Below are 12538 nucleotides of genomic sequence, written 5' to 3' on the forward strand. Positions count from 1 at the left end.
GGGGGGTTCTCAGGCCAGGAGAGGAATTTGTCCCCTCGTCTGGTGGCTCTGGGGGCAGCAGGGGGGTCAGGGAGCACCCAGAGGCAGCACAAAGCCTGTGTGGAGCCTTTCACGCTGCTGCCCCGTCCTCCCATCCCAGAGAGAAGCAGCGTCAGGGCTGGGATGGATGAAACCAGGGCTGACCCCAAGCCAAAAAAAAAAAAAAAAGGGTTGTTTCACTCCCATTTCTCCTGAGTGAGGATTTCAGAGCGCAGAGCAGCTCCCACTGAACAAAGCCGCTCCTTTGGCGCAGAAAATCCACAGGGATGAGGGTGAGACCCCAAATCTGAGCTGCGAACCCAAACCTCCCCCCGCAGCAGCCGCTGGAAAGGCGCCCCAAGGTCTGCGGGGAAGGGCTGAGCCCCCTCGGGTGATTTCACTGCCGGAGGAGACGGGAGCAGCTCCCTCCTGCCTGTGCCACCCGTGGCCGGCCGGCTGCGGCGGCTGTGCCGGGGCTCCCGCGGGAGCAGCCGCGCTCCCCTGAAATAGCATCTCAGGCTGGATGACTTTGGCCCACATCCTCAAAGGTGGTGAGGCTCCGGGTTACCTCGGAGCACCCCAACCCCCCCACACACACCCACAGCGGGGGCAGGAGGAGGCTGGGAAGGAGGAGATGCTCGGGGCGACCTCGTGGGTCGGGGAGAGGGAAAAGCGGGGCAATTCCTAGAGGAATATGGGGTCAATTCCTCAAACGCCACGTTTCTCCATGCCCAGCTTGCTGTCCACCCGTCCAAACCCATCCTGCTCCGAGCAGGAGCTGAGAAAAAGGGAAGAACCCCCCCACACACACTCCTTTCCTCCCACTCTCCCTCCTGGGAAGGGTTAAACGGCGCTGGCGTGGAAGACACTTTGTACTTGGATTTAAAAATACAGCCAAAGCCCCGGTGGCCCAGCGCCATGCAAGGCACAGGTATATTTCCACACTCGAGCCAATAACCTTCCCCGAGGGAAATTTAGGCTTTTTATGATTAAAAGGGGAAAAAATAATAGTGGGGAATTAAATATAGTACAGAGAGCGAGAACAATTAGCAGTTGCTCTTGGCGACACCGGGCCAAGTTTGGGACAAGCGCCGCGGTTGTGTGGGAGCGGCGGGGTTGGGGACAGCCAGCGGGTGACACGGGACTGGGCTGTGGCAGGGAGGGATGCTCGGACCTTGCCAGGTGGGCCTCGGGAGCCCCCGCTCGCCCCAGACCCCTGGGAGGAGCCACACCTCGTGGGCAGGGCTTTTTCTTCCCTTGGCTTTATCGAAAGCAAATGGAAGTGTTTGCACAGGCTTGTAACTCCCCTAATAAGCAAACACGGGTTAATTGGGGGGTGGAGCAGCGGCTGGGGCTGCCAGCTGTACCCTCAGCCCAGGCCAGGATGGCAGGATGGGTGAGGGAAGAGCCCTGTTCCTCATTTCCCATCCCTTCGTCAGCTGCACAAGAGGTTTTGCACTGCCCAGCCCTCCTGGCTCGCTGGCCACCCCTGCCCTGCACCTCAGGTGTGCAGCCACCTTCAAAATCTTCCACAGCTGTGCCCCAAATCTGCTGCTTTTTTGCCCATTGCAGCTGTGCCCATGTGGGAACAGCACTGGCTCAGCCCCACACAATTTATATCCCAGGAAAAGCCTCCTTTATTCACCCAAGGCACATCAGGGCAGGACCCAGGCCAGGCTGGTCCCAGCAGGGTTTGGAGCAGCCTGGAAGGTGCCAATGGCAGGAGGTGGAATGGGATGAGCTTTGAGGTCCCTGTCACCCCAAACCTGCCTGGGATTCTGTGACAAATGAGCAAATTTCCCAAGCAGCCCCGAGCAGTGCTGGGATCGGATCCCACAGCGTGCCCAGCCCCTGAAGAACCCCAAAGGGCTCCACCACGGCCAGGCACAGCCTCTCCTCCCAGCAGCAGAGGGGCTGCCAGGCCACGCCGCGTTTCCTCTGCTCCCAAGTGGGCCACGCCGGGCCTCTCATGTGGCCTGTGGTCAGCACACAGCCGTGAATGAAGGCACATCTTATCAGAGCCTGGCAGGAAATGCGCCGGGGCACGCAGCCCGCCGTGCCCTGCCAGCCCCGGGGCACGCTCAGCTCCAGCCCAGCCTGAGCTGGCCTTTGGGGGGTCTGCCAGGCAGATTTGAAGCGGGGGGGTACAACAGGGAAGCTCCTCTTGGGGGTGGTCTGCTCTGAAAGGACCCATGGGAATGTCACAGAGAGAAGGGACAGAGCCAGCCCTGTCCTGGCTCCGTTTCTCCCAGCACAATCCCACGTAAAATGGCTGAGCTGTGGTTTCTCCCCTCCTCCCCGGCATTTTAAGGCAAGTTAGTGCCAATCAGCCTAATTACAGCCCTTGCTGAGCAAACCACAGCCTTGCCTTCCTTCCTGCTGAGCGATGGGCTGGGAAGCCAGTGGCCCATGGCCTGTGCCTCCCTGGCCGGGCCAGGCCACCACCCCTGTCACATTGTCCCCGAGGGGCAGGGGGACGGGTGGAGGTTGCTCCCCTCGGTGCTCACACCCTGCCTGGGCTCCTCCAGGTAACAACGTCAGGAACGGGGCTGCCAGCTTGGAGCGCGGCTGTTCCTGCTTGGATGGCACCGGAGATGCTCGGGGCAAAGCTGGAAGGGACCCCGTGCCCTGCTGGACCCCCATCCCAGCACAGCCAGGAGTGCCCTGGGCACCCTGCACATCCTGCTGGGAGAGGATCATGGATGGGTTGGGTTGGGTTGGGAGGATCCTAAATCCCATCCCGTTCCACCCTTGCCATGGGCAGGAACAGCTTCCACCATTCCCAGGCTGCTGCAAGCTGGCCTTGGGCACTCCCAGGGATCCAGAGACAGCCACAGCTTCCCTGGGCACCTGTGCCAGGGCCTGCCCACCCTCACAGCCAGGAATTCCTTGCGTATTATTCCTTCTGTGCACATATTCCATCACTTTAAACCGGGGACTGAGTGTGGGGTAGCAGAGCCTCATCAGACGTGTTTCCACCCTCGGGGACGGCGGCGGCTGTCCCTCCCAGCTGAGGGAAATCCTCACTCCCAAATCCAGATGAGGGAAATCCTCACTCCCAAACCCGGGGAATCCTCACTCCTAAACCAAGGTGAGAAAAATCCTCACTCCCAAGCCAAGGTGAAAAAAATCCTCGCTCCGAAGCCGAGGTGAAAAAAATCCTTGCTCCCAAACCTAGATGAGAGAAATCCCTGCTCCCAAACCTAGGTGAGAGAAATCCTCACTCCCAAACCTAGGGAATCCTCACTCACAGACCCAGATGAGGGAAATCCTCACTCCTAAACCCAGGAAATCCTGAGTCCCAAACCCAGATGAGGAAAATCCTCACTCCCAAACCCTGATGAGGAAAATTCTCACTTCTAAACCCAGGAAATCCTGAGTCCCAAACCCTGATGAGGAAAATTCTCACTCCTAAACCCAGGAAATCCTGAGTCCCAAACCCAGGTGAGAAAAATCCTCACTCCCAAGCCCGGCTGCTGGAAATCCTGACTCCCAAGCCCACCCCATGATGCTGGAGGGTGAGGACAGGCTGGTTGCAAACCCCATCAGGATGGATAAACCCTCCCAGCGTGCCCAAACCCTGCTGGGGAGGAAACAACCCAAGGAGCCCCGGGAAAGATGGGCAAAATCCAGGCTGGCAATATCTGATTTCAAGGCGGCACGGGGATGCGGGGTGCGATCCCAGCCGGACATCTCCTCCTCGGGATGAGTCAGCCGGTGCCAGGGCGGTTCTCCGGCAGCGCGGAGCAGGGCGCTGGGCGAAGCCGCCATCCCTGTTCGCCGGAGAGGGAAGAGTTAGTCACGCCGGGCTGAGTCACGGCAGCCGGGACGAGGGACCGAGGGACAGCGCGGGGCGGGAGCGACTCTTGATGGGCTCCGCATGGAAATCGGTCCCGAGCTCGTGGCGATGCCACAAACCGGGACAGGCACGGGCGGAGGGGAAACAGCCAGAGCTGGGCGGAATTTACAGCTGGGAAAGGAAAAAAGGGAATCCCACAAGGGCTTTGTTTTGCGGGGTTTTAAGAATTATAGGTGACATTACGGTGTGTTTCACACCCCACCAGCAGACCCCAAAGCTGTTTGCTGTGCTGAGCGGGGCTGGATGTGTGGATGAAGCAGCTGGGGATGGCCCATCCCTGGAAATATTCCAGGAGAGGTTGGATAGACCTTAATGATCTCCCAGTTCCATCCATCCTCTGCCATGGGCCTGGACATCTTCCACCAGTCCAGCTTGCTCCAAGCCCTGTCCAACCTCCCCTGGAGTAATTCCAGAGATGAAATAGGTGCATCTGGATCCTACAAAAGGGTTCAAGTCATTCCCAAATGTAAAGCAGGAATGATATCTGCCTGGAAAAGCAGCCCCGGCTCTCACTGCAGCCATGGCAGAGCTGCTCAGCCCATGACAGGAGAATTTCCTACCCACGGCTCCTCGGCCGCCTGTGCCAGAGCTTGAATCATTTCTGTCTTCGAGGCAGAGAGTCAGAGGATTTCCTTGAAAATAGAGCCTTTGTTTGGCAAATATTTCTCCCATCTGCTCCGGAGCTGTGAGTGCCCTTTGTTGGTTTGATGATGGTCCCTTCCTCAGCCAGGGCAGTGCCAGTGGCACAGAGGGGACCCTGTGGCCTGTCTGAGCTGCCAGGGCAGGGAGGAACTGCTGCCTGTGTCAGAGCCCGGGTTTGGTGTGTCAGAAATACCAGGCTACATCCTTAGCGGTTTGGAATTTGGGGCACAGATCGTGGAGCTGTTCCGTGCTTTTAGAGCACCTGAAAAAAAAAAAAACCCAAAAAACTGATCTGAAGTTGGAGGCGACCGCCTGGAGCCTCCCGGCCCCATCATCCTACAAATGGGTCATAATAAAAAATAAATTAGTGTGAGTCCACAGAAGGCAGCAGAGCTCTATCGCTTTCGCAGGCTGAGGATCTTCATGAATATTTTATTTAAAATATTCTCCTCTGCTGGCTCGGATCACTGGAATATCCGAGTGGCTCACATTTGTAATGCAACTTTACAGCAGCTTCATGAGCCCCGTGAATCTCAGCCTGGACGTTATTCCAGGCCTTTCTTTCCCTCCATGCTGGTGCAGCATCCTGCACGGAGGAGGCCACGAGCAGGACTTTGTGGAGGTGCAGCAGGAGCAGGACAAGCCCGAGTGACTCAGGGCGAGGAGCAGGGTGATGGAAATGGGATCCAGCCATCCCACCAGCCCATCCACCTCCACAGCTGGGACAGCTCTCCAGTGCTGGATCCTGGTTTTCCATCGGCGCAGGGGAAGCCAGCGAGGCTGGCAGAGGCTTTTCGTCATGCACGGGCCATGTTTGTAAACTGCTGCCCTAAAATACTGCCAGCAGGATGTGGCAGCACCTCGTGCAGCTGTGCCAGGGTGACAAGTGACCTCAGAGGGCACAACAGCCCGCTTCCCACGGGGACAATGAACATGGTGACACCGTGGAAAGGCCCGGCTGTCCCTGCCAGGCTCCTCTCGGCAGATGACACCAGCAGCTTCCCTCAGAGGTGCCCAGACCCCGCCAGGAGCTGCCCTGCAGTGACTCAGCCGGGTCAAACCCTTCCTCCCGACGCCTCCGCCGTGTTTGACACTTGCCCTGGCAGAGGCTGAGTGCTAATAATAACCCCCACATCTGCTCCAGCTTCGGGAAATCTCGAGCGGTTTTGCACAGCCTGGAGTCTATTTGGAGCTCAAGGCTTCTAAGGATGTGTCAAGGACGGAGAGTTTTGGTACCCGGGAAGGCATCAGGAGAAGGGGTTGTTGCCATGACAGCTCGGCTAAACCACACCATCAGGAAAACAACGACGGCTGCATGAATTTGCCCCTGTCAGGGTCCGGATTAAACACCCTGGGGGTGACCAGGGCGTGCATCTCTCTCACAGCCCTGGGTTCAGGCAGTTTGGGTGCTTCATCCCCGTGCTGTGACGTTCCCCAGGGATGGGCAGGAGCACGAGGCGGCTGGGAGAGCATCCAGGTGTCACCAAACTCCGTCCCACACCTGGAGCAGGTGCCCAAGGCTGGGCAGGGAGCAGGAGAGGCCCCGGGACGGCTCCAAAGCAGCGCTGGGGCGCTCCGGGGGAAGCTCGGGAGCGCTGGAGCGTGGAGCGAAGCCTTTGTCCCGGCTGGGTGTGCCCTTCCTGGCATACAATTCCCAGATTAGTCCGGGCGGCGCTGCCAGCAGCTCCTCCGGCCCGTGACCGGCGCTGGGAACGCTCTGAGGGCTGGGAATGGCCTGGGAATGCTCTGAGGGCCAGGAATGCTCTGAGGGATGGGAATGCTCTGAGGGATGGGAATGCTGTGAGGGCTGGAAATGGTCTGAGGGATGGGAATGGCCTGGGAATGTTCTGAGGGCTGGGAATGGCCTGGGAATGCTGTGAGGGCTGGAAATGCTGTGAGAGCTGGGAATGCTCTCAGATCTGGGAATGCTGTGAGGGCTGGGAATGCTCTGAGGGCTGTGAATAGCCTGGGAATGTTCTGAGAACTGGGAATGGTCTGGGAATGCTGTGAGGGCTGGGAATGCTGTGAGAGCTGGGAATGCTCTCAGATCTGGGAATGCTCTGAGAGCTGGGAATGATGTGAGGGCTGTGAATAGCCTGGGAATGCTGTGAGGGCTGGGAATGCTGTGAGGGATGGGAATGGGCTGGGAATGCTGTGAGGCCTAGGAATGGACTGAAGGCTGGAAGTGCTCTGAGGGCTGGGAATGGCCTGGGAATGCTCTGAGGGATGGAAATGCTCTGAGGGATGGGAATGCTGTGAGGGCTGGAAATGGGCTGGCAATGCTCTGAGGGTTAGGAATATTCTGAGGGCTGGAAATAGTTTGGGAATGCTGTGAGGGCTGGGAGTGTTCTGAAGGCTGGGAATGGTCTGGGAATGCTCTGAGGCCTAGGAATAGTCTGTTAATGCTGTGAGGGCTGGGAATGATCTGGGAATGCTCTGAGGGCTGGGAATAGTCTGGGAATGTTGTGAGGCCTGGGAATGCTCTCAGGGCTGGGAATGCTCTGAGGGCTGGGAATATTCTGGGAATGCTCTCAGGTCACCGCTTCCAGCGCCCGGCACTGCCCGGCCAGGCCAGGGCATGGCTGGGGATGGATGTGGGGACAGGGACGCTCCTGCTGCACCCCAGGGAAGGTGAAGGGACATCTCATAAAGGTTTGGATCAGGAGGGACCCTAAACACCTCTGCCATGGGCAGGGACATCTTCCACTATCCCAGGTTGCTCCAAACTCCATCCAGCCTGGCCATGGACACTTCCAGGGGTGAAGCAGCCACAGGGACAGGAGCCAGCCCCTCTCACAAACCTCTGCAAGCTTTAACCCCTTGGGCTGGAGATCGCCCCCAGCCAAAATGATCCCACTGATCTTTTCGCAGTGTGGGAGGGGATAGATGCCTCTTCTTACTACGAAATTAATGAATAAAGCCCTTAAAAGCCACAGGGAATAAATAATATAAAAGCTGGGGGGAGGAAGGTTGGGAAAGGAGGAAAAATAATTCAACACAGAGCTGTTTAATAAAGAAAAGGGAATAATCAAGAGGGAGAAGTGAGAACATCTTAGTCACACTAAACGCCTCATCTTAAAAAGAAAAAATATCCAGGCCGTGGCAGTCGAGGTGGGGGGAGACTCAAGGGTCCTTCCCCAGGAAGGGGAAAGGGGAAAGCAAAGAGGAAAATGAAGTTTTTTCATTAAGCCAAGGGAAAAGAAGAGACAAGATCTGGAGCCAGGCCTGGGGTGGGGAACGAGGCAGCAGCACCGACCCCAGCTCGGGGGATGAACGTCGGGAGCCGCTCCCCGTGTCGCTGGATCTGGGCAGGGATGGGAATTAGACTGGATCTAGGCAGGGATGGGAATTAGGCTGGATCTAGGCAGGGATGGGAATTAGGCTGGATCTGGGCAGGGACGGGAATTAGGCTGGATCTAGGCAGGGAATGCCTGGCACTGACTGGCACCATTTCCCCAGCCCTGGCTCCCATGCCCCAGACCTGACCCACAGTGGGCATGGGGCAGCCCTGGAATGCCCAGGGATGCCCAGGGATGCCCAGGGATGCCCAGGGATGCTGGGACAAGCTGGACCCCAGCATTTTCCAGATGGAACCACGCCAGGCGTGTCCCTGCTTCTCTCTGTGAGTGCGGATCTGTTCCCCACAGACACCCCCCTGGCTGAAAGGAGCCTCTGTGCGGCTCAGGGGCGGAGGGTTCACACGGAGGAGCACCGCCGGAACTCGGGGCGCTCTTCCAAAAGCCTGCCCTGCCCACGCACTGCCCAGCTGGGAGGCTGCGGGGCGGGCACGGATGGGGAAGAGCTCGGTGAAACTCCTGGAGACCCCGGGCTCTGCTTCCCGGTGTTATTGGGATCTTCCCAGCGCTGGATGCAGCTGGAGAACGCGTCTGCTCCTTGCGGGAGGGAGAAGCCGGGAGCTGAGGTGCCCCCAGGTGCCCCCAGGTGCCCCCAGGTGCAGATACCCGGCGGGCAGCGAGGGCACCGAGCCCCTTCCCCAGCTCCAGGCGGCTCTTCCTGTGCCCGGAGTGAAGGAATTCGTTTTTCCCTCTCTCCCGTGCTGCTGGCTGAGGGCAGCCAGGCTCGGGAATTCCCCACCGGAATGGAGGCTTTCCTCAGCCAGCGGGCTGATCCTGCCCAAAGCCTCTCTCAGTTTGAAATTTAGAAGCGTTTACAAGTCCGGCAGTGACCCATGAGGTGCTTTGGAGGGGAGGATGTGCTGTGCAACCCCGCCACAGGAGAGGGGAAACTGAGGCAGGGAGTGCTGGTCCAACCTTCTCTCAGGAGAGACTCCAAACTGGGCTCGACTGAAACGTGCTGGGTTTGTCTGCAGGAGGTCCCAGCTTTTCTGAAAGGGATTTATGGACCTGGCACTGCCGTTTTAAGCACGTTGGCCCAGGTGGTGCCACAACGAGGTGGCAGAAAAGCAGCTGTGACCAGGGCACACCATGGTGACAACACAGCTCCCACAGAGATGTCCCAGGTCGCAGCTCCAGTGGTGCTTTCCCCTCCCAGACTCACCTCAGCCATTTCCAGAGGCTCTACCTGCTCCCAGCTGTGCCCAGCTTCTCCCAAAGCAGCCAAAAGCTTCTGCTGCTCCATCCACCCTCAGGAAACCTCGGGGAGAGAGAGAGAGAGACCCGTCAGACCAGGCAGGGTGAGGAAAAGCACGTTGGGGTGGCATTCCCAGCTGGAATTCCCGCCACCACACCCTGCAGGACCTTCCGAGCTTGTCCCAAGGATCTTTCAGGATCTTTCCCGAGGATCTGGGAGCCTTTCCAAGCTGCTGAGCCTCAGGACTCACCCCCAGCACAGGATGCCTTGGATTTCCTACCTGAGTGGATTTTTCAGCCCTCCCACAGCCTCTCCCTCTTCCCGTGTTTGTACAGCAGATTATCAAAGGGGGATTTGTGAGGAATTTTGTCCTAACCAGCCTGGCAGCTCTTCCAACACTTGGGAAACACGAGCTGGCTGTGCTGGCTGCTCTGCACTCCCAAACCCAGCGTGATTAAGCAGCTCCAGGAGCTGTTACAGGAGCCAGGCCTGGATCTGGTGGGGGTTTCAATCAATTTGATGAATCTGTGTGTGAGAAGCGCTTTGCTTTGCCCGAATCCTCATGTTCTGTGCTTCTGCAGAGCCCAGAGGCAGCACAGGGTGCCACCCCGGCGTGGGGACACAGGTGGGACCAGGGAAAGGTGCCCTGTCCCCCTCGGAACCCCCAGAGGGCACCGGGAGGAAACTCTGGCACAAACCTGACCAACAACAGGGGTTTGCTGGGTGGGGTTTTTACCATTCTGGGATTTGCTGAAGGTGCAGGAGGTGAATCCAGCCACCCAAAAAAAACCTCGGAAAACCCCTTTGACCCGTCCGTCGCTGTCCCATCGTGCTGTCCCCGCTGGCCCTGGCCCGGAGCCGGAGCCAGCGGTGTCTGCGTCTCCCAGCCGGGTTAGCCCGGCTCAGCTCAGCTCGCTGGGAAGCCGGAGAGTGCCACCTGGTGCTCCGAGGAGATTCAGATCCACAGAATCCTCGCATGGCTTGGATTGGAATGGACCTTAAAGCTCCTCCAGAGGCACCACTGCCATGGGCAGGGACACCTTCCACTGTCCCAGGCTGCTCCAGCCTGGCCTTGGGCACTGCCAGGGATCCAGGGGCAGCCACAGCTTCTCTGGGCACCCTGTGCCAGGGCCTGCCCGCCCTCACAGGGAGGAATTCCTGCTGAAATCCTGTCTAGCCCTGCCCCTGGCAGTTAATTTCTCTCCTGGCTCAGCTCCTGAGCAGCAGCACATCCCAGGGGTTTGCAGGGCCCTCTGCAGCCCCTCTCAGGAGCGGCTCCTCCCTTCCCATCCCACTGCCCAGGGCAGGAGCCTGCAGTGCAACCAGGAGTGGGAAGAGATGATGTCAGTGCTGACAGAGTGGCTGTGCCCAGCAGCTCCCTTCTGATGGAACCGACACCAGCAGAGTGTCAGTTCTGGGAGAAAACCTTTCCCTGTGCCCCCCACCCGCGCAGTTTCATCACCCAGAGCTCCTGGAATGCTCCGTGGCACGGGGCAGATGTCCCCTGGCACCGATGGGCCAGGCAGTCCCAAAAGCCAAGGGCTGCCCGCTGCTGACCAGCAGCACCCCAAGGTTATTCCCTCCTCAGCTGGGAAGGGCCATGGAGGGATGGAAGAACCTCCAGGGCACCCCAGGGGGGCACAGCATCTGACAGGGCGGAGCTGGGATCAGTTTTGCTCATGGTTCTCCACCCTTACACCTTTTTTTCCAAGGTCTGGGGGCACTGGGACCCTCCTCAGTAGCATCCCCCACTCTCCCCATCCTCTCACCCACCTTGTCTGAAACCCTTCGCTGTCTGCTCGTGCTCCAGAGCCTCTTCTCCGGGGACACCTCTGCTTTTGGGGGCCCTGCACCTTTATCTGCTGATCGAAACAAGCCCAAAAAACCCCCCAATGACTTGCCCAAAATGCCACCTCCCCTCCCTCGTGTGGGAATTGAACTTTCCTCAGGAGCGGCTGAGAGAGGATCCCGTGCCAGCTCCAGATATTCCAAAGCCAAGGGACCCATTCTGGGCATGTTGGACACTGAATTTGGAGGGTGCCTCAGCCTCCCACACCTCCTGGGTGCTTTCCATGTCCACTCACTCCTCAGGGCTCCTCCCCCAAGCACCAGGCAACCCTCGAGTCAAGGGTGAGGGGGGATTTCCCTTCTCTCTGAGCCCTCCCCTCACCTTCCAGGAGCTGCTGCTTCTCCCACTCAGCATCAGAGCCCACGGAAAGCGTTGGCTCAGGGCTGGCACCACCTTCCCCATGGGCACCCGGAGCTGGTGGGGGCCCATCCCTGTGGGATGCAGCACCGGGGGGTGAGAGCAAGGGGAAGGCTCAGGGAGATGAAACCTCCTCCATCCATCCTGGCAGTGGCTCCTGCCACTCCTGTCACCGCCGTGTCACCCTGCCAGGGCGAACTGCAGGACCTGCTGCTCCCTCAGCTCCCTCAGCCCCTCATCACGTTCCCAGTGCTGTTTTCCCAGGGCTGCAGCCTCTGGCAGGGTTTCCCCACGGTGTCCGGGTGGCTGCAGTGACATGGAACAAAGCTGCTCAGGACCCCTGGGAGGAAGGCACAGCCTGGTGGGCACAGCCCCCACGAGCTGATTCCTCGCTCCATGATGATCTTCCTTCCCTGAAGGACAGCCAAGTGGGAATCCTTTTTTTCTCCCTCCCAGCAGCTGTTTTGCACTGTCAGTACAGCCCCACCCTCAGCAGGGTGTCCAGGCCAGTCCCCAAACTTCCGAGGGAGCCAGAGCAGGACCCTCTGCAGCCAGGGGCCGGTTTTCCCTGGAAAAGCTCAGCCAGTGAGCCAAGAATTCCAAAACCCCTGGCTGCGGTGCAGAGGAGGTCCCGTGGGGGCCTCAGAGCGCTCCTGCCATGGGGCACAGAGGTGATGTGATATCAGTGATATCAGCACTCAGGCTCTGCCCAGCCCCAAAGCTCTGCTGCTTATCTGGCATTTTCCAGCCCCAGCAAGGCCCTGGCAGTGGCCCAAGGAGCGAGGAGAGGAAAAGCAGCTGGGGCAGATTGCTGAGCCCTCCAGGGCTGAATCTCTCCCGCGCTCTCCTCGAGCTGCTGGGATTGCCCCAAAATCTCCAGGGATTTCGAATTCCCAAAGGCACTCGGTGGGAGCCGCCTCTGCCACCGGGGACTGTGGTTTTTTCCCTTGGATCGATACAAGTTTCCCTCCCAGGAGCCAGAAACTCTCAAAATCGTTACTTTAACCAGGCTCTCAGCCGGGGAACCTGGCAGAGGGCGAATTTAAGGTGCAGCCATAGGGAAAAGCTCCCAAAACCGCTGGAGAAGCCAAGGAGGAGCCGAGGATCTCCGGGAGGCTGCGGGGGCGGCACGGGGTGTGCGGTGCCAACCCCGCACCCGGCACCCCCCGATCCTCTTCATCGTCCCCTGAACCCCCCAAAAAGGAGGACCCCCAACAACTCCCCAAAAAGGAGGAGCCCCAAGAACCCCCCAAAAAGCCGCC

This window comes from Lonchura striata, chromosome 26 (genome assembly GCF_050655825.1).
Source record: "Lonchura striata isolate lonStrDom1 chromosome 26, ASM5065582v1, whole genome shotgun sequence".
Taxonomy (NCBI): Eukaryota; Metazoa; Chordata; class Aves; order Passeriformes; family Estrildidae; genus Lonchura; species Lonchura striata.